We start from the raw sequence: 22,694 nt of genomic DNA on the forward strand, positions 1-22,694 counted from the left end.
TATTTAATTTTGCCTTTGTATTTTTAATTTGGGAGATTGTTTAACCCTATTGCTGTCCTGCTATATTATGCATTTCATACATTGAAATGATCTTTTAAAATGCTTTTTAAACTCCACAACATATCTGAGAGTTCCTAACATGAGAAAACAGTTAAAGAAAAAGCACTTCACCATGTAGAAAGGGAAAAAAAATCATCTTGTGATCATTTTACTACATGACTTTTAATCTTTTAGTCCTCTGCAGACAAGGGAACACTTCCTTAAAGTACTTGAAGACTTGCGAGTTGGAATTGCATGTTACTTGAAAGATCTAATTAAGCTAAATTTTGGTGCACAGCAGTTGTACATGAGTTCATGTTTATGTAGCAAAATGTACTGAAATGTACTTGTATTGAAATATACATGTAAAGATAGTTGTGGAAATTGTTTATTATATTTTCCTTGTGTGTCTCATTTGTCTAGAGCATAAAATTCCTTCTTTTTAAAAAAAGAATTGTTCTAACTAAATAAGGCTAAATGAGTACTGTAATTGAAAATATATTTTAAATCTTTGTCATGAGTTTTTAAAAAGAAAAAAAGCTATTACAAATTGTATCATTCCTGATGACACAGAACTTTGTGAGTGGTTTTAAATAAATTTTATACTTCTATTTTGCACCTTGTGGTCTTAATTTTTCTTTTATCGTCAAGACCATATTCTTTTTTTTTTTTTTTTGCCAGTCCTGGGGCTTGAACTCAGGGCCGGGGCACTGTCCCCAGCTTTCTTTTGCTCAAAGCTAGCACTCTACTACTTGAGCTACAGCACCACTTCTGGCTTTTTCTGTTTATGTGGCGCTGAGGAATCAAACCCAGGGCTTCATGCATGCTAGGCAAGCACTCTATCACTAATCTACATTCCCAGCCTCAAACCATATTCTAAAATGAAACATCTAATAAAATTCAGACATTTTAATGATGGCGAACTTTAATTTTGTGTGTGTTCATGTACCAGTGTAGGTGTGCACTGGGGCTTGAACTCAGGGCCTGGATGCTTTCCTTCAGCTTTTTTGCTCAAAGGTAGTGCTCTGCCACTTGATCCACAGCTCTACCTCTTTTTTTTTGTTGTTGTTGTTTTTTCAGTCAAGGCAGAGAAATCTGGGAGACTCTTATATTAGACACCAAAAAGCCAGAAGTAGAGCTATGGCCAAGTGGTAGGATGCTAGCTTTAAGTGAAAGAATCTCAGGGACAGTACCCAGGCCCTAAGTTCAAGCCCTAGCACCGAACAAAACCAAAAAACCCTCAAATGGGAAGAAGACAGAAATTTAAGCATTCATTTACAGGCTAGGGATGTATTCAGTGTAACATTGCATGCCTAATGTGCAGGAGATTCTAGGTTATAACTTCAGTACCCAGGAACGAACACACACACACACACACACACACACACACACACACACACACACACACACACACACGAGGTGGTGCTGTGGCTCAACATGGAAGAGTGCTAGTCTTTTTTGAGCTGAAGAGCTCAGGACAGCGCCTAGGCCCAGAGTTCAAGCCCCACGACCAACAAAACTAAAACAAAAAACACTTGCACATACATACATACATATATATTTTCATGGGACTTTTGTGTATGAACACTATCCCTGAGCTTTTTTAGCTCAAGGCTAGCACAGCAAATAGGTCAGATTGTGTCCTTTTCTAGCAATTTCTCTTCTACAAAAGCAAGAATCTGCAACAGCCCCCCCAGAAACAATTCCCTCCCCTTCCTGATGTTTTGCTTTGGCTTTGCAGAAGCTCCCAATGCCTGACTCCAAAAAGCAAGTGACTGAAGCTGTGGCAGAAAGGACTCACCTCCCCCTGGATCTCCACAGTAGCCTCAACGACTCCTCTCTGTTGCTATGGCCCTGAGACTCTAAGTTAGATGACAACTAACAAAGACCACTAACATCGATGATAACTATTCAAAGCAAAAGCACCACTGGGCACTGGTGGCTTACACCTATAATCCCAGCTACTCAGAAGGCAGGAAAATCAATATCTAAGGCCAGCACAGGCAAAGTCACTTCTAGACTCTATCAGAAATGTAAACTGAAAAAGCAAAAGGAGCTACGTACCAGTTCCTGTCTTTCATCCTAAGTACTGAGGAGGCTGAGATTTGAGGACCAAGGGTCAAAGCCAGCCTGAGTAGAGAAGTCTGTGAAACTCATCTGCAATTAGCCACCAAAAAGCCAGAAATAGAGGCATGGCCTAAGTGGTACAGCACCAGCCTTCAGTAGAAAAGGCTAAGGGACAGTAGTCAGGCCCTGAGCTCAAGCCCCAGGACCAGCACAAAAAAAGGAAAAACAAACTCGAACCCTTATCCTCCAAAGACAGCCATAAACTAGAAGTATATCCTTTTGCCTTTCTGTGAAAGAGCTGTCTACAATAAAGCTCTTTTACCCCCTGGGTCTGACAGTAAATCGGATCTTCATTCCAGTGGCATCCTGCCCTAGACATGGAGGGAAGGAATACCACTCAGAGAAGCCAAGAAGAGAATCCCTTCCTCAGTCTACTGCATCTAGGTCACAAGCATTGTCTGGTCCTAGTTCTACTTGGTTACCTGGTTGTTGTTGTTTTTTCGGTTGTAGGACTTGAACCCTGGGCCTGGGTGTTGTCCCTGAGCTCTTCAGCTCAAGGCTAGCACTCTACCACTTGAGCCACAGTACCACTTCATTTTCTGGCAGTTAATTGGAGATAGTCTCATGAACTTTCCTGCCTGGGCTGGCTTTGAACAGGGATCCTCAAATCTCAGTTTCCTGAGTATATAGAATTACAGTCATGAGCCACCAGTGCCTGGCTAATTTCTAGCATTTTCTTTTTTTTTATGATGCGAGTACTTTACCACGAGACCATATTCCCAGCCCTTTCTAGCGTTTCCATAGTTTATTAGAGATAAGAGTCTCACAGACTTTCCTCCCCTGGCTGGGTTCAAACTGATCATTGGATCTCAGCCTGCTAAGTAGCTAGGATTATAGGTGTGTGCCACTGGAATCAAGCTTATGATTAACCTTGAGGTGTAATTCATTCCACACTTTCCAAGCTAAGGTAACAAGATCCCCTCCCACCAGTTTCAGCAGGGATATAATCCTTTTCACTGCAATGGTATGCTCCTTCCATTTCTGCCTGGCATGCACTTTCTGATTTTAGAAATCAATCTCCTTGAAAGTACTAAAAAGTTAATTTCTAGAGGATATTAAAGCCATTTGGCCAGGTACCTGTTGTTCATGACTAACCTACTTAAGAGGCAAAGGTCTGAGAATCACAAAATGAAAATGAGGCAGCAGGGGCTGGGAATATGGCCTAGTGTCAAGAGTGCTTGCCTCGTATACATGAAGCCCTGGGTTCGATTCCCTAGCACCACATATATAGAAAATGGCCAGAAGTGGCGCTGTGGCTCAAGTGGTAGAGTACTAGCCTTGAGCAAAAAGAAGCCAGGGACAGTACTCAGGCCCTGAGTTCAAGCCCCAGAACTGGCAAAAAAAAAAAAAAGCTAAGCTGCCAGGTAACAAGTTAAGGTGTGTATACATACACACACTCACAGATGTATACGTACAAACACAAAAAAGTCAGTTACTAAGGTTGAAATCTTTTCAGACTAATTCCTAATCACAGTGTCACTTCACAGCTTACTTCCTAATCCTTATTTTTTATTTTTTATTTTTGCCAGATTACTTCAAACTGGAAATTAACTTTCAGCTATACAGACTTACATTAGCTGTATAGTGTTTAGTATCCAAATGTCAGCAACAAGATACATAAACTTCTCAGCTGTGCTCTAAGGGTCGGGCACCCGTATTCCTAAGCAAGTCCAAAACTACCAATGCCTTCTTGCATGGGACTTTACAGGACTCCTGCTAGTTGCTAAAATAAGGGGGTCACCCCACTTTGGAGTGAGCTGCCAAAATAACATCAGCATTAGCCAGGGTAGCAAGGAAAGAAGGCAAAAAGAAAGTTATAACAGGGGCTGGGGATATAGCCTAGTGGCAAGAGTGCCTGCCTCGGATACACGAGGCCCTAGGTTCAATTCCCCAGCACCACATATACAGAAAACGGCCAGAAGCGGCGCTGTGGCTCAAGCGGCAGGGTGCTAGCCTTGAGCGGGAAGAAGCCAGGGACAGTGCTCAGGCCCTGAGTCCAAGGCCCAGGACTGGCCAAAAAAAAAAAAAAAAAAAAAAAAAAAAGAAAGTTATAACAATATTCAGTCTAACTTTCTATTCTTGAGGCAAAGGCGAAGTGGCTGAGTCTGGTGCTTGGAGACCTCCCATGTTCCACCACGGTAGTCGTCGTCCAGGGCAAAGGGGTCAGCTGGCCTGGCATGGGAGCAATGGACCCGTGGCGATGCCATCTACCTTGAGGGTGGTGGGAGTAGTCAGTAGCACCACATACGGTCCCTTCCACCATGGTTCTAAGGATTTAGAGTTATGCCTTCGGACGAACACCCAATCCCCTGGTCTGAATAAATGGGGGTTAGGGACAGAAGCAGAATCATATAATGCCTTAAGTTGGGGCCACATATTCTTGTGCGCGAGCTGCAAGTAATCAAGTTTACACAAAAATTCAGTATCATCCAAATCAGCAAGCAATTCAGTCTGAAGGCTAGGGATAATGGGCAGGGGGTACCTGTACATTATTTCAAAAGAAGTAAAGCCAAGCTGATAGGGAGAATTTCTTACTCTAAGCAGAGCAAAAGGAAGGAGTGACACCCAGTCTGCGCCAGTCTCTAAGGCCAATTTAGTTAAGGTCTCTTTTAGAGTCCGATTCATTCTCTCTACCTGTCCTGAACTCTGGGGTCTATAAGCACAATGCAATTTCCAATCCATCCCCAGTGCAACGGCTATTCCCTGACTTACTTTTGAGACGAAGGCCGGTCCATTGTCCGACCCAATGGTGGATGGGATAGGGTAGGATTTCTTCCAAGATCCTCTTAGCCACTACATTCGCAGTCTCATGCTTTGTTGTGTTGTGCCAAGTCGCAAGACCACCCCCAAGAAGACCACCGAGATTCAGACACTCCGAAATGCAAAAGCAAGGCAAGGCTTTATTTAACGAGCTGCCAACTCGGGCCTCGTCCTACCACCGACACAGCGGAGGTTAGGAGGAAGCCCCGAGCTGTGATTACACAGGGCTTATAAAGGCAAAGAACAAGGTTACAACAATCAGGTGTGCAAGCAAGATTAGGACACAGGTACAAATCTGATTGGCTCAGGGTTTAATTCTAAAATGGGGTTCAGGGCTGGGGATATAGCCTAGTGGCAAGAGTGCCTGCCTCGGATACACGAGGCCCTAGGTTCGATTCCCCAGCACCACATATACAGAAAACGGCCAGAAGCGGCGCTGTGGCTCAAGTGGCAGAGTGCTAGCCTTGAGCGGGAAGAAGCCAGGGACAGTGCTCAGGCCCTGAGTCCAAGGCCCAGGACTGGCCAAAATAAATAAATAAATAAATAAAATAAAATAAAATGGGGTTCACGTGTCTGGCACTTCAGTTGGATAAGCTTCAACCCATCCTGAAAAGGTGTCTACAAAAACTAGCAAATATTTGTATCCAAATCTTCCAGGTTTAATTTCTGTGAAATCTACTTCCCAATACACACCTGGCCTATCCCCATGGAGGCGAGTTCCTTTGTTGATTGGGGGCATTGGTGAGCTGACAGGCCTTACAATTTTTAACAATATCTTCAATAAGTTGGTCTCCTTGTCTAATTTTCACTTTGGAGTGTCAGAGCAAGTCCTGCATTCTTCGGGTTCCCATGTGAGAGGCTTAGTGGATTCTCTTAAGGATCCCTTTACCCAGCCCTTGTAGCAAGATAAGTTTCCCTTCACAAGTTTTCCACCAGTCATTGTTTCCTTCTCTATCTGGGGTTTTGTGGGCCATGGGAATTTTCTTTATCCACTCCAAGTCTTCTTGGGAATACTGGGGCACAGGAGGCAAAGCTCGTGGCCCTGGGTCTACTAGAGTCAATACTTCTTCTCTGGGCTGGAGGGCTGCTTCCTTAGCTGCCTGGTCGGCCAGATTATTCCCTGTAGTCACCGAATCAACTCCCTTTTGATGACCCGGACAGTGCATAATGGCAATCTTTGCTGGTTCCCATAGGGCCCGGATGAGGCTTAAAATCTCCTGCTTGTTTCTAATGGCCTTTCCTTCGGCTGTCAGTAGCCCCCTCTCTTGGTAGATGGCTCCATGGACATGTATGGTGGCAAAAGCGTACTGATTGTCCGTATAGATATTTAGTCTCTTTCCTTTTCCCATCTGTAAGGCTTTTGTTAGTGCCACTAGTTCTGCTCTTTGTGCAGAAGTTCCCTGGGGGGGGGGGGTGCCTGTGCCCACACTATCTCAGTGTCCATAGTAACCGCCACACCCGCATACCTTTTTCCATCCCGAATGAAGCTGCTGCCATCGGTGAACCAGGTGTGCTCGGCATGTGATAGCTCAAATCCAGCAAGTCTGGCCGGAGGCTATTTGCTTGGGCCAGGATCTGCTCACAACCATGCAGAAGCGCTTCCAGATCTGGATCCGGCTGCAGAGTTGCTGGGTTTAATGCTGTAGGTACACAGAAGCTGATACGTGCCGGGTTAAGTAACAAGGTCTGGTAATGGACCATGTGGGCATCCATCGGTCGGGCGGTTGTTTTAGCACCCCCTATAGAGTGTGTGGAGTGGCCACAGTCAGGTTCTGTCCCAGAGTCAACTTATCTGTCATCTTTTACCAAGAGGGCTACTGCAGCTATTATTCTTAAGCACGGAGGCCACCCAGCGGTGACAGGATCCAATTTCATTGACAAGTAGGCGACTGGTCGCTTCCAAGGCCCAATTGGCTGGGTGAGCACCCCTTTTGCTATTCCTTTATTTTCAGCCACGAACAATGTGAATGGTTTATTCACATGAGGTAGGCCTGAGGCTTCTAGAAGGCTTTTCTTGATTGCCTCAAAGGCTTTTTGCATCTGCTCAGTCCAATGAAATTGTGGGAGGTTTTTGGTGGCTTCATATAGAGGCTTGGCCATCTCAGCGAACCCAGGTATCCACAGCTGGCAAAAGCCTGCTGTTCCCAGGAACTCTGACTTGTCTGGCTGACTTAGGCACAGGGATTTTCAGCACAGTCTCTTTACGTGCATCTGACAGCCAACGCTTGCCCTCTTTTAATATGAAGCCCAGATAGGTGACTTCAGGTTTACTAATTTGTGCCTTTTTAGTGGAGGCCCTATAGCCCAAATTGCCAAGAGTCTTTAAGAGCCTAGCTGTTCCCTTTAGACAGCTATTTTTTGTCTGGAGCGGCTATTAACAAGTCATCTACATATTGCAATAGACTTATTCCAGTATTTTTGGAGCGGTACTCACTCAGGTCTTCATGTAACGCCTCATGGTAGGCGAATTCTTGAATCCTTGAGGCAGCCTGGTCCAGGTCAATTGACCACTTACCCCGATTTCAGGATCGTGCCAAGTAAATGCAAAGTAGCTTTGGCTCTGTGGGGCTAAGGGCAGGCTAAAGAAAGCATCCTTTAGATCCAACACAGTATACCACACATGGCTCAGTGACAGGGAGGCTCAGCAGGGTATACGGGTTTGGGACTGTTGGATGAATGTCCATTACTCTCTTGTTAATTTCTCTCAAGTCTTGCACTGGTCTGTAATCATTAGAATTAGGCATTTTTTACAGGCAACAGTGGAGTATTCCAGGCTGACTGGATGGGCTTCAGAACTCCTAAATCTAACAATTTTCTGATGTGAGGAGTGATCCCCTTCTTTGCTTCTAGTGACATAGGGTACTGGCAAACTCTTACTGGGTCGGCTCCGGCTTTGAGTTCCACAAAGATTGGAGGACGATGTTTTGCGAGTCCCATTCCCCCAGTTTCTGCCCATGCTTGGGGAAACGCCCGTAGCCACTCATTTTCCAGAGACTCAGGCTTGGGATGCTGGTATAGCCTATATTCCTTATCTAACTTGCTAGTTTTTAGTATACTAACAGGCTTTTCTCTTGAGTTCGTCACAGAAGCCCCACTGCCTGTGAACTGTATCTGAGTTTTCATTCTTGTTAAGAAGTTATGTCCAAGCAATGGATAGGGGCAGTCAGGGATGACTAAAAATGAGTGGGTTACCTGGCCCGCTCCCAAGTCCACTGTTCTTCGAGTAGTCCATTTATAGGCTTTAGTGCCTGTCGCACCTTGGACCCATGTTGTTTTAGTGGACATTGGCCCTCTCGGGGCTAGCAATACTGAATTTTCTGCTCCCGTATCTGCCATGAACATGACTGGATTCCCCTCCACTTTCAATGTTTTCCTGGGCTCAGGGAGGGGGTCTGAGCCCCGACTCCCTCAGTCACTGTCCTCAGCCAGCTCTAAGGCTGCCAACATTCTTAATCCTATTTTGTTTTTTCTCCTTTTTCTTGGCTAGCTCTGGGAAGTTTTTGATCCAATGCCCCTCTTCCTTGCAATAGGCACACTGATTCTTCCCCACTTTTGATTGGGGTTTAGGCCTCTGCTCCTTACTTGGAGAGGAGGACTGTCTAAAGTTTCCTACCTGCACAGAGGTCAGGATTTCCCTGAGGTCCTTCTTGTGCTGTGCCTGTTGTTGCTCCAAAATTCTAGCCAAACTCCTTTCCTTAACTCTGTTCCTCTTTTCTTGCTCGATTCCACGTTCTTTGTCCTTCCTTTCCTGTCTTTGTTCTCCTGTTTCTCTCTTATTATAAACTTTTTCCGCCACTGCTACTAGATCCCTAACAGATTTTTCACCAAGCCTGTCTAGAGCCTGCAACTTTCGCTTTATGTCCGGTGTGGCTTGATTTACGTAGGCAAACATAATCATCTGAGCAGATTCCTAGGTCTCAAGATCATACGGGGCATATTGACTAAAGGCTTTCATAAGCCGCTCAAGGTATGCTGCCAGACTTTCACTTTCTCCCTGTCTAATATCATAAACTTTGGCCATATTGGTAGGTCGGCGAGCCGCCGCCTTGAGACCTGCCAGCAGAGCCTGGCGATAGACAAGGAGTCGCTCCCTACCTTCAGCTGTATTGTAGTCCCATGCTGGTCGGGTCTCGGGAAAATAGGTAGCAATCAAGGCAGGATCTGTGATGGGCACTCTGGTGGGGCCGGGCATAAGTCTCTGGGCTGCTTCCTGGATATGATCTCTCTCCTCAGTGGTGAAAAGGACCTGTAAAAGCTGGCTACAATCATCCCAAGTGGGCTGGTGAGTGAAAAGTATAGTTTCAAGCAAGCGAATTAAATCCTGGGGTTTCTCAGAAAAGGAGGCATTTTGGGTATGCCAATTGTAAAGATCACTAGTAGAAAATGGCCAGTATTGGTCTCTTGTCACCCTGTGTCTTTGGAACGAATAAAGTCCTGATCTTAACTATGTCAAAGCTCCCATCAGGTGGCCAATTAGCTCCCTCAAAGGTGGGCCATTCTGACTTGCACAGGGTGATCCACTTTTCCTTCTTAAGGGCCACATCTCGGTTCTGAGCTATCTCTTTAACCTCCTTCCAGTGAGCTAGAGTCAATTCTAGGGGGCTAGATGGAGGTCCCCAAGATAGAACGTTACCCATAGCTCTGATCAGATGTTCAGTCCAAAAGGCTACAAAAAACAAAACAATTAATACAAAAGGAGGAAAACACAGGCCTGAGAACAAGAAAAGTTGGGGATCTCCCAAGTTGGCCCACGACCTCTTTCAAGGGTGCAGAAGGAGTGGACCCAAGTTCAAGGCGGGGTTCCAGGGGTCCTCCTTCAAGGGTGGAGAGTCTGGGGCGTCCCCCAGTCTCCCCAGGATTGCCGAGTAAGCGCGTCTGCTTCAACAACCTCTTCAAGAAATAATCAAAAGCAAAACAGACAAACAGACAAATTACAGGACATGACAAATGAACAGCGCTGTTTTCTTACCTTCGGAGTCTGGGGTCTCGGGGGTCTCTGGGGCTATCCCAGATCAAATCCCAAATGTTATGCCAAGTCGCGAAACAACCACCAAGAAGACCACCAAGACTCAGACATTCTGAAATGCAAAAGCAAGGCTTTATTCAGGCGGGCTGCAATTCAGGCCTCATCCTACACACCGACACAGCAGAGGTTAGGAGGAAGCCCCGAGCTGCAATTGCACAGGGCTTATAAAGGCAAAAAACAAAGTTACAGCAATCAGGTGTTCAAGCAAGCAAGATTAGGACACAGGTACAAATCTGATTGGCTTAGGGCTCGAGGCATTCTGGGAGCAGTTAGAGTTAAGCATTCCCAGTGGTTAGAGTTCTCGACCGGCTGGGCCCTAATAAGCTTGTCCTGAGTTTGTTTACAGGGCCTGCTTATCTCAGGTTCACGTGGTAAAGTGGGGTTTGCGTGGTAAAGTGGGGCCTGACTTCAAAGTCTGGCACTTCAGAACTAGGCCTCAAATATTCATCAGCATTCTTGCTCATGGTTGGTACTTCCAATTTGATTTATCTAAATACTTTTGAAGAGCCAGACTTTGAAGTCAGGCCCCACTTTACCACTCGAACCCCACTTTACCACATGAACCTGAAAATAAGCAGACCCTGTGAGCAAACCCAGGACAAGCTTATTAAGGCCCAGCCGGTCGAGAACTCTAAGGACTGGGAATGCTTAACTCTAACCGCCCCTAGAATACCTCAAGCCCTGAGCCAATCAGATTTGTACCCGTAATCTTGCTTGCTTAAACACCTGATTGCTGTAACTTTGTTTTTTGGCCTTTATAAGCTCTGTATAATCGCAGCTCGAGGCTGGCTCCTGACCTCCGCTGTGTCGGTGGGTGGGACAAGGCCCGGACCGAGGCCCCGCTTGAATAAAGTCTTGCCTTGCTATTGCATTTCAGAATGTCTGAGTCTCGGTGGTCTTCTTGGTGGTGGTCTTGAGACTTGGTACAACATTTGGGGTTTCGTCCGGGATGGCCCCAGAGACCCCCAAGACCCCAGATTCCGAAGGTAAGAAAATAGCGCTGTTCATTCTGTGTGTCTGTGTCTGTGTGATTTGTACTTTTGTTTTCTGTTTTGGCCAGCCGCCTGAATCTGAACCTGTAGGTAGTGAAGGACCAGCCGGAGTGGACGCGCTCATATGGGCAGTTCTGGAGAACTTGGGGGATGCCTCAAGCCCTCCACAGGGGGCTCAGGCTTCCCACTACCACCCTGAACCTGAAGGACTGGACCGGGAGGCCCTTCTAACGGGTGCCCGTCCAGTCCACTCTATATTCGGGGTTGTCTGGTCCGCTCCTACACAGGAACGGGAGAGAGAGAGCCTCAAGACTGTGTGGTCTGCCCCCTCACAGGGGCAGGAGAGAGACAGTCGAACCTGTAATCCGCGGCTCTCTAAGTCTGTCTGTAAGTGTTGTCTGGTCTTTGTGCCTGTGATTATTTTTGTGTGTTTCTTTCTTGCGCTGTGCCTGAGTGACAAATGGATGATGGGGAATGTTCCTTCCACTCCCCTGGATTTGACCTTAGCTCACCGGAAAGATGTACAGGTAACAGCTAACAATCAGAGTGTGTGTCCGCAAGAAGAAGTCTGGGGGACCCCCACCCAGCCTTCTTAAGCAGAAAATTATTTGGAGTGCTAAACTGTTTACTAAGACTATCAAGCCCTGGAAAATGAGGCTGGAGAATGCTAAAATCATTTGTTAAAGGTTTTTGTCTTAAAATGTACAGCCAATGCTTTTTTTTTTATTATTAATTGAACATAAATTTTTTTACAAGGTGTTGTGCAAAGAGGGTGCAGTTACATAGTAGGGCAGTGTGTACATTTCTTGTGATATCTTACAACCTGTTTTTCCATCCCTTGTCTAGGTCAGGTAGACCCATATGCAATATACAATGTATCAAGCACATAGACAGTGTTCACAGACTTGGTCTCTACTGTCTCTCCGTCTCCCTTTGTTAACAGTCATATATCAGGGAGATCATGCCCCTTTGTTTTCTGTGTTCTAGGCTTGTCTCACTCAACATTATTTGTTCGAGTTCTGACCATTTCCCTGCGAGTAACAATATTTCACCATTCCTGATCGCTATGTAGTATTCCATTGTGTATAAGTACCATATTTTTTGGATCCATTCGTCTGTGGAGGGGCATCTGGGTTGTTTCCAAATTTTGGCTATTGTGAATTGTGCCGCGATAAACATGGAAGTACAAATGTCCTTTTGATATTTTGGGTTTTGCTGTTTAGGATAGATGCCTAGGAGTGGAATGGCTGGGTCATAGGGTAGGTCTATATTGAGCTTTTTGAGAAACCTCCATACTGTTCTCCAAAGTGGTTGTACTAATTTGCACTCCCACCAGCAATGGAGAAGGGTTCCTCTTTCCCCACAGCCCCTCCAGCATTTGTTGTTTCCTGAGTTCAGAGTATAGGCCATTCTAACTGGGGTGAGGTGGTATCTCAGGGTTGTTTTTATTTGCATTTCCTTTACTAGCAGGGATGTTGAGCATTTCCTCATGTGTTTCTTTGCCATTTTTATATCTTCTCTTGTGAAGTCTCTCTTTAGGTCTTTTGCCCATTTCCTAATAGGTGTATTGGGCTTGGAGGGGCTTAGTTTTTTGAGTTCTCTGTAGATGACAGATATCAGGCCTTTGTCTGTTGCTGTGCTGGTAAATATCCTTTCCCATATCGTTGGCTGTCTTTCTATTTTGGTGGCTATGACCTTAGCTGTGCAGAAACTTTTTAATTTGTAGTAGTCCCATTTGTTGAGTCTTTCCCCTATTTGTTGTGCCCCTGGGACTCTATTCAGGAAGTTCCTTCCTGTGCCTATAAGTTCTAGTGTCTTTCCTACTCTGTCCTTCAGTAGTTTCAAGGATTCAGGTCTGATATTGAGGTCCTTGATCCATTTTGAGTTGATCTTGGTGCATGGTGATAGGCTTGGGTCTACTTTGAGTTTTCTGCATATGGCTGCCCAGTTCTCCCAGCACCAGTAGTTGAAGAGGCTATGTTTATTCCATTGTATGTCTTTAGCTCCTTTGTCGAATATCAGTTGGCTGTAAGAGTGCGGTTTTATTTCTGGGTCTTCAATTCTAATCCACTGGTCTTCCGATCTGTTTTTATACCAATACCATGCTGTTTTTGTTATGATGGCCTTGTAGTAGAGCTTGAAGTCTGGTATGGTGATACCTCCTGCACTATTTTTTTTTGCCTAGAATTGCTTTGGCTACTCTAGGTTTTTTGCTGTTCCATATGAATTTATGGATTGGTTTCTCTATTTCATTGAAGAATGTGGCTGGGATTTTGATAGGTATTGCATTGAATTTGTATAACAATTTGGGCAATATGGCCATTTTCACTATATTGATTCTGCCTACCCATGAGCATGGGAGGTCTTTCCATCTCCTTGTGTCTTCTTTGATTTCCCTTAATAGATTTTTGTAGTTTTCATTGAATAGGTCCCTCACGTCCTTGGTTAAGTTGATCCCTAGGTACTTTATTCTTTTCTTGGCTACTGTAAATGGAATTGTTTCCATAATTTCCTTTTCTGTTTGTCTATTGCTGGTGTACAGAAAAGCTGCTGACTTTTGTGGATTGATTTTGTATCCTGCTACTTTGCCAAATTGGTTTATTAGGTGTAGGAGTTTGGGTACTGAGTTTTTTGGGTCCTTCAGATATAAGATCATGTCGTCTGCGAATAGGGATAACTTGATTTCTTCCTTGCCGACGTGGATCCCTTTGATGTCCTCCTCTTGCCTTATTGTTATGGCTAGGGATTCCAGCACTATGTTGAACAGAAGTGGGGAGAGTGGGCATCCTTGTCTTGTTCCTGAGTTTAGGTGCGAGTCGGGGTGCCTCCCTATTCTTTCGGCGCCATCTTTCTCTCCTCTCCCTCTAAGTGTTAGGTTTTTAAAGTAGGTAGCCAGTAAAAGAGAACACCATGCGGTATTCAGGCAGGAAAGAAAGTTTATTACCGAACTGCTGGCCTGTGGCCAAGATGATCCATGGCCAGAGAGAAGGTAGAGCAGCCCGATGCTTATTTTGCATGCTTTAAGATCTTTTGAATATGTATGTGTGTGTGCATGTGTGAGTGTGAACATGTTCAAGACTGTTAGTATGATGTAAAATTGAGTGAGTTTAAGTTTAAATTCAAATGGTCATCAAGTTTGGGCATTACCAAATGCTTTAAAGGATTCTTGCATTGCATTAAAGAGGAACTATAGTTAATAAAATAAAATAAAATAAAATATCAGAGGGCTGAGAATATGGCCTAGTGGCAAGAGTGCTTGCCTCTGATACATAAAGCCCTGGGTTCACTTCCCCAGCACCACATATATAGAAAATGGCCAGAAGTGGCGCTGTGGCTCAAGTGGCAGAGTGCTAGCCTTGAGCAAAAAGCCAGGGACAGTGCTCAGGCCCAGAGTCCAAGCCCCAGGACTGGCCAAAAAAAAATCAGAGCCAAGTGTCAGAAATTTGGATGTAAAAGGATATATATTAAACTAATGGGGATAGAAGTAAACTCTCATTAACTCTATGTATGTAGGAAGAAATGGCAAAATGGGCCAATGTTTCTCACTAATATATTGGAAAGCTGAATGGATAACTATTTCTGATTGTAATCCTTGCATTAAGGAAAAATTGTCACTTGAGTTCAAAGGTCTTCATGCCATGCAGTAACTGGGACTGAAAAAAAAAAGAGGCTCTTTTGAAACAAGCAGTTCGTACGTAGGCAAAGGGCAGCACCTGGTTTCAGAATGCCTGTGAGCTTCAGTTTTTCCAATGCAGATAAAAGCTAAAGTGTTGGGTTAGTAAAAAGGTTTTGGAAATCAAGAATACATTTCTAGATAAGAAATTTGGAAGTAAATTTGTCCTAAATAATTATTGCAAAGTGAGAAAAGGAGAATTATGGCTACCAAAATGTTTAATTGCCATTCCAGCTTCTTTGTAGGTTTTTTGTAACAGTTTCCAGCAGGCCTACAGAGAAGCACAGGTAATTCCTACAAGTTTGTCAAGATCTAATACTGGCCCTTAAGTTCCAGGTAAGAGAGCATCCTTAAAAACTACTTTTGGGGGCTGGGGATATTGCCTAGTGGCAAGAGTGCTTGCCTTGTATACATGAGGCCCTGGGTTCAATTCCCCAGCACCACATATACAGAAAACGGCCAGAAGTGGCGCTGTGGCTCAAGTGGCAGAGTGCTAGCCTTGAGCAAAGAGAAGCCGGGGACAGTGCTCAGGCCCTGAGTCCAAGCCCCAGGACTGGCCAAAAACAAAAACAAAAACAAAAAAAAAAAAAAAACTACTTCTGTGTGGACCACCTTGTTGCTTTTAATTGGAGTAAAGTGGCCTCTTATAAGACTCACTGATCTGAATCTGCGGTTCGAAGCCAGCCCGGGCAAAGAAAGGTCCCTGTGAGAGACTTGTCTCTAATCAGCCAGCAGAGTGCTGGGAATGGAGTTGTGTGGAGCTCAAAGTGGTAGGGTGCTAGTCTTAAGCTGGAGAGCTGGGGGACAGCGCTCAGGCCCTGAGTCCAAGTCCAGTGGAAAGTCACTCCTCCTGGGACAAAAGTGATGGAGCATCCAGAGGCAGTAAGCCACTGCTTGGATGGCAGAGATGGTGCCAGATCCTAGAGTCACTCCCGTTTGGCCTTTCAAAAGTTAATCCAAGCCGGGAAGTCCTAGAAGAATAGTTCGTAAGCATGCCTTTCCAATGCCCATGTCTGTGTACTGGGCAGGAACTTGCCCAGTACACACTATCTGTGAGAGTGGGTAGTAAGGGTAAGTTTCAAATGAGAGGAGAGTTTAAAATCCCAACCCCCTGCATTTACTCAAAGCCCTGACTGACAGTGAAAGAAAGTTCAGGAAAGAAAGCTTGTAGACCTGAGATTGTGTCCTTAATGAGATCTGTTAAAGGCTTGCAAAGGTCATCAGAGATCAGTTCCCCAGCCAGTCAGGAAAAACCTTTTGCAAACTAGAATGTTAAAAGGCTACACTGAGGTAGCCCAAAAAGTTTGTATAGTTGAAAGTTAAAATGTTGAATGTAATTTCCAGTTTGGAGTAAAGCTCCTAATGGACATCTGATCCTGCAGGCCCTTGGTAAAGTAGACTAAGGTTATAGGTTCCTGGCTAGGTAAGGTCAACGCCCCTGAGTCAGCCTGAAGAAGTTATAGAAGATGGATGATCTTCGCCCATCAGCCTCCCCTTTTAGGACCAAGGGACCAGGGTTGTTTTTGGAAAGATGAGGCAGGATAAACTAGAGGCATGGAAAATAGAGGTAACAGTATACAGAGACTGCACTTGTGAGAAATGGTTACAGGCCAAGCCGCCTATGTTGGCTTTAAAGAAAAAAAAAAAAACCTAGCCTTATTGGAAACATCTGATTTAAACTTATTGCCTTGGCAAGATGACCCAAGGGCCATTGATTGCCTGAGCTGTCTTGAATTTCAGTAATGTTCCAGCCTGCAAAAGCTAGTATGCTTGGGGCTGGGGATATGGCCTAGTGGCAAGAGTGCCTGCCTCGGATACACGAGGCCCTGGGTTCGATTCCCCAGCACCACATATACAGAAAACGGCCAGAAGTGGTGCTGTGGCTCAAGTGGCAGAGTGCTAGCCTTGAGCGGGAAGAAGCCAGGGACAGTGCTCAGGCCCTGAGTCCAAGGCCCAGGACTGGCAAAAAAAAAAAAAAGCTAGTATGCTTAAGAAGGAATCAGGAAAATACTAGGAAATTTGACTAAAGTTAGGCTTTAGGTTAACTTAGGTTAAGCTTCTCTAACCAGTCTATGGAGAAAGTTGCAGGTAACCCAGAAGGTGTGACATTCTACTGGAACCCCTGGGAGCCACCGCTGCCTGACACCATGGCCCCTGCCCATTGCATTTGAGCAGGGATCAAGGAGAGAGTCAACAGTCATCTGGAAGAATCTACATCTCCAGATGAGACTCTTATCACACGCAGCTGATTTCTGCTGGAAAGTGTTTTGGATCTGCTAAAACTTATTGTAAGAAATTTTCAAGCAGACTGGCCTGCTGCTAAATTCAAAGCATGTATGACAGGCTGGAGAGTCACTTCAAGGCAATGCCTGGGGTGGAGGTATGTCCAAGAGTATTAAAATGTGTCCAGATGGATTAGGGTGTGACCTCAGAAGAGAGGGAGGTAACTGCCATCAGGTATGCCGGGTACCAAGGTAACTGGACAGAGATTTAAACTAGCTGGGGGCATCTTCATGGAGCCCTCCTGGGGGTGGATCTTGCAGATGCCACTAGCCAACCTTAAGCACTTGGAGGAACTGGAAACTGGAGAAATCTACTCTAGAATAGTTGGCTCATGATATAGAATATAGATATAGAATATAAAATATAGATATAGAATAGTTGGCTTATGATAGTTGACTCTGGTCTAGCTTCTTAGGAGCAGCCTGTGCGTGGAGTCACAGCAAATTGCCTTGATGTAGTTGAGATAAACCGGAAAATGTAGACAGTTTAAAACTCTTGCAGCAAAGAAGCCCCAGGAAATGTAAAGAGGAAGGTTAGTATAGAAAGCCTTGGAGAAAGGGATGGAGAAAGGGTTTCCTCTGGATAAGAAAGGGATTTAAAAAGTAAATTGTCAGAATGCTCCAGTAAGTCACTGATGGTGTGAGGAAGTAAAAGATGGTGTGAGTGGGGATATGTTAAAATTTTATAAGACACAGATTATAAAACTATATAAAGAGAGACTTTAGAGAGAAAACAAAAATGTTTCCTTTAGATTAAAAGGTTTTGGCATGCTAAAAGTGAGAAAGACAATCCCTAAAGTGAGTATGTAACAAATGGTAAAGTTGGTATGTAATCAAATTGGCTATAATATAAATAGGGTCAGAATTGGGGCTTCGGTGTAAAACTGTTTTTATCTGTTGCATTTGTTATGAGTTTTTATGGTCTTGCGGGCACAATACCAATCTATCCCTACCGATTCTCAGTCAGAATCAGACTAAGCAAGGAGAACCACGATTGGTTCTCGAGTTACCTAGCAGAAGGGAGGAAATGAAGTGCCAGACTTTGAAGTCAGGCCCCACTTTACCACATGAACCTGAAAATAAGCAGGCCCTGTGAGCAAACCCAGGACAAGCTTATTAAGGCCCAGCTGATCGAGAACTCTAAGGACTGGGAATGCTTAATTCTAACCGCCCCTAGAATACCTCGAGCCCTGAGCCAATCAGATTTGTACCTGTAATCTTGCTTGCTTAAACACCTGATTGCTGTAACTTTGTTTTTTGGCCTTTATAAGCTCTGTATAATCGCAGCTCGAGGCTGGCTCCTAACCTCCACTGTGTCAGTGGGTAGGACAAGGCCCGGGCCGTGGCCCCGCTTGAATAAAGTCTTGCCTTGCTATTGCATTTCGGGATGTCTGAGTCTCGGTGGTCTTCTTGGTGGTGGTCTTGCGACTTGGCACAACAGTTCAAGCCCCAGTACCAGGGCTTTTTATGAGAACTTGTGGGGGGCGGGGTGGGGGAGGTCTCCTTAGGCACTCAGAAATTGAGAGAAACCTCTGTTTCCTTCTTTCCAGAAGCAAAAAAAAGATAGGAGGGGCTGGGAATGTGGCCTAGTGGTAGAGTTGTTGCCTAGTATGCTTGAAGTCCTGGGTTCAATTCCACATAACACCACATAAACAGAAAAGGCTGCAAGTGAAACTGTGGCTCAAGTGGTAAAGTGCTAGACTTGGGCAAAAAGAAGCAGGGACAGTGCCCAGGCCCTGAATTTAAGGCCCAGGATTGACAAAAAAGAAAGAGGGGGGCTGGGGATATGGCCTAGCGGCAAGAGTGCTTGCCTCGTATACATGAGGCCCTTGGTTCGATTCCCCAGCACCACATATACAGAAAACGGCCAGAAGTGGCGCTGTGGCTCAAGTGGCAGAGTGCTAGCCTTGAGCAAGAAGAAGCCAGGGACAGTGCTCAGGCCCTGAGTTCAAGCCCCAGGACTGGCCAAAAAAAAAAAAAAAGAGAGAGAAAGGGAGAAAGAAAGGGAGAAAGGAAGAAACAAACAAAGAAAAGAAAGATAGGAAACATTGTCAATAATCCTAGCCTTTCTCTATTAGGGTTTTGTTTTGTTTTTGATGGGTTTCCTTTCTTCCTCTCCTTCCTCCTCCCGGTTTTCTTCTTTAATTTCTTTTTTCCCTTCTCCCTTTCTTTCACAGGTGCTGGGTGCTGTATCAGTGTACTTGCTCAAGGCTAGCATTCTACCACTTGAGCCACAGCTCCACTTCCAGCTTTTTGGTGATTACTTGGAGATAAGAGTCTCATGCTTTTTCCTGCCCAGACTACCTATACTGTGATGTTCAGATCTCAGCCTTCTGAGTAACTAAGGTTATAGGCTTGAACCATTAGCTGCCTCGCTTATAGTTGTGTTTTCAAAAATGAGAATATCAGATGAAGGATTAAGGAAAAGAAATGTTGTCATTGTAATATATGAGTTCAAGCCCCAGTATTGCCACCACCACCACCACCACCACCACAACAACAAAATAGTTGTTATTCAAGATGGAAAAAAGCATTCTATAGCTCAGAGGTAGCTGAATGGTAAGTCAGTGATCTAGCATGTACAAGGCCTAGGGTTCAATCCCCAACATGTCAGGGGAGGATTGGTTGGGGGAGAGGTTGGGAGATTATGTGGCTATGGCTTATTTTTGAAAATTATTACATTCAATTCCATGCTCAGGTTCACATTTCAAGAATAAAACATATTTCTCTGAAGTTCCTAGAGCAAAAGCAAAAACAGCCAAATTCACTAAGGATTGAGGGGTTTATTCCAAGGTACCATTAAAGGATTTAAAATCAACTTCCTCCTTCCTGGAGACACTCAACATTCAGCTAAAACACTGTCTACCGGGTGTAGTTTTGCTTTCTCTTAGCATTTCCCCTGCCTCAGGCCCTCAGATCCACCCGAACCTAATGAGCCATTCCTACTCACTATTAAGACCTACCTACTTCCCCTTTAGCCCCAGAGAGAAGCTACCACCTGGATTAAGGTGCAGGCGACAGGTTGCTCCCTCTCCCATGGGAACCTTATGAACCTTCTTCTCCTGTCTGTGACTATCTCCACATGGTTCCCTGGGATGGCTGGGACATATCCTTTCTTTGGTGCCGAACCTGGGATAAGTTCCTCGGTGTATTTGCTCCCCTATTTCTGGAGGGTCCAAGCTGCTCCCGGGACCTATTTTGCTGTCCTAAGCCCACCCAGAGGACCACCGAAGTATTTTCTGTAAGGCCACAGAGCCGCCATACTAACCGAAATCTTGGCACCAAGTTCAGAGCCCCACTCCCAGGGAAGGCCACCAGGCCGCCGACCTTAGGCCACTCGGCTAGGTCAAGGGAATCAGCAATTGTGGGTGATGGCTCCAATTAGCTGCTTATTCCCTCACACGTGACTCGATTTTGGAGTCAACTGAACAGAGCCCCACTGGGATGCTCCGCTGGTTACTCAGGGACAGTCTAAAATGCTTCAGGATCAAAGTTGGCCCCAAATTTTTTTTTTTTTTGCCAGTCCTGGGCCTTGAACTCAGGGCCTGAGCACTGTCCCTGGCTTCTTTTTGCTCAAGGCTAGCACTCTGCCACTTGAGCCACAGCGCCACTTCTGGCCGTTTTCCATATATGTGGTGCTGGGGAATCGAACCCAGGGCCTCATGTATAGGAGGCAAGCTCTCTTGCCACTAGGCCATATCCCCAGCCCCTGGCCCCAAATTTGGAACTCCACGTGGCCCCTTCATGAGACACTGGGACCCTGATATTTTACAGGACTTACATAACTTCAATGAGTGCTCATGAAGTGCCAGACTTTGAAGTCAGGCCCCATTTTACCACGTGAACCCCATTTTAGAATCGAACCCTGAGCCAATCAGATTTGTACCTGTGTCCTAATCTTGCTTGCTTGAACACCTGATTGTTGTAACCTTGTTCTTTGCCTTTATAAGCCCTGTGTAATCACAGCTCGGGGCTCCCTCCTAACCTCCGCTGTGTCGGTGGGTAGGACGAGGCCCGAGTTGTAGCTCGCTTAAATAAAGCCTTGCCTTGCTTTTGCATTTCGGAGTGTCTGAGTCTCGGTGGCCTTCTTGGTGATGGTCTTGCGACTTGGCATAATACTCAGGCAGATGAATCTCTCTCTCTCTCTTTATCTCTATCTCTCTGACTTTCTCCTGTCCATCACTATTTCCTGATGGTCCCCTGGGATGTCTGGGACATATCCTTTCACTGACCACTAGACAGATGGGTCTAAGTTGTCTAACTATCAGTGTAATATCTTGTTTCTGTAGAGTAGATGGAAGGTGTTTGCTGTATGCTAAAGCTATTAAACTTTCCATAATATTTGTTATTTATTTAGTGCTGGTACTGGGGCATGAATTCATGGACTCAAGCTCTTGCTTTTTTTTTTTTTTTTCACTCGAAGCTGGTGCTCTACCATCTGAGTTATACTTCCACTTTGCCATGATTGCTCTCAAGAATTTTATTAGTGTGGCCCGAAATGCTAGCTACTCAGGAAACTGAGATCTAGGGATGCCAGTTCAAAGCCAGCCATGGCAGTAAAGTTTATTAGACTTACCTGCAGTTAACTACCAAAAGTTGGAAGTGGAGTGTGGCTCAAGTGGTAGGCAACAGCCTCGAGCCTTAATGCCCACTAAGGACCATCGAGATTATCTATGGAGAGTTGTAGTAGATGATTTATTATTATTATTATGTTGTTGTCAGTTGTAGAGCTTGAACTCAGGGCCTGGGTGCTTTCCTAGAGCTCTTTTGCTCAAGGCTAGTCCTCTACCACTGTGAGCCACAGTGCCACTGCCAGTTTTCTGGTAGTTAGTTGGAGGTAAGAGTTTTAGTTTGGGTTTGAACTATGATTCTCAGGTCTCAACCTCCTGAGAAGCTAGGATTGCAGGCATGAGCCACCAGCACCCAGCCTAATAGAAGATTTTTAAAATATAATTTTCTTGTTATTATTCAGGTATTATTTATTAAAAAGGATACCATTTCATTGTCAGGTAATGAGCGACTCAATTCTTTTTGGAAAATGTCACCCTTCCTTTGCTTCCTGTAATGGAGGATTTTTTTCTGGATGGTGCTAGCTTGTCAAGCATGAGGTGAACTTCTTTTGGCTGTGTAAACCAAGGTGTCTTCAAAGTCACCATCTTCCTGCCTCAAGCCCCAGAGGGCTGGACTGTAAGTGCAGTTAGTACATAGGCTCAATGAGGGAAATGTCTATGAAAATAAAAACAAAGATTAATAGTTGGAAGATGGTGCCCAGTGTTGGTGGCTCACATCTGTAATCTTAGCTACCCAGTATGGCATGTGAGGATTGAGATTCAAAGTCAGCCCAGGCAAGAATGTCCATGAGACTCTTACCTCCAAATCGACCATAAGAAAAGGACGGAGAAAAAAAAAAAAGACATAATTAGATACTAGAAGAAATTAGCATCATTTTAGCATCCAGTTTAGTTGAGAAAAATATGTGACCAAGCCAGGCACCGTTGGCTCAAGTCTGTAATCCTAGCTACTCTGGAGGCTGAGATCTGAGGAACGCAGTTAAGGCCAGCCCCAGTAGGAAAAGTCCAGGACGACCCTTCAATTAACCACCAGAAAAACTGGAAGTGGCGCTGTGGCTCAATAGCTAGGAAGCTAGCCTTGAGCTCATAAAGCTCAGAGACAGTGTCCAGGCCCAGAGTTCAAGCCCCACCACCGACAGAAAAAAAAAAAAAGTGACCAGTGGGGCTGTGAATATGGCCTAATGGCAAGAGTGCTTGTCTCGTATACATAAAGCCCTGGGTTCG

The sequence above is a fragment of the Perognathus longimembris genome, chromosome 2 (genome assembly GCF_023159225.1).
Source record: "Perognathus longimembris pacificus isolate PPM17 chromosome 2, ASM2315922v1, whole genome shotgun sequence".
Classification (NCBI taxonomy): Eukaryota; Metazoa; Chordata; class Mammalia; order Rodentia; family Heteromyidae; genus Perognathus; species Perognathus longimembris.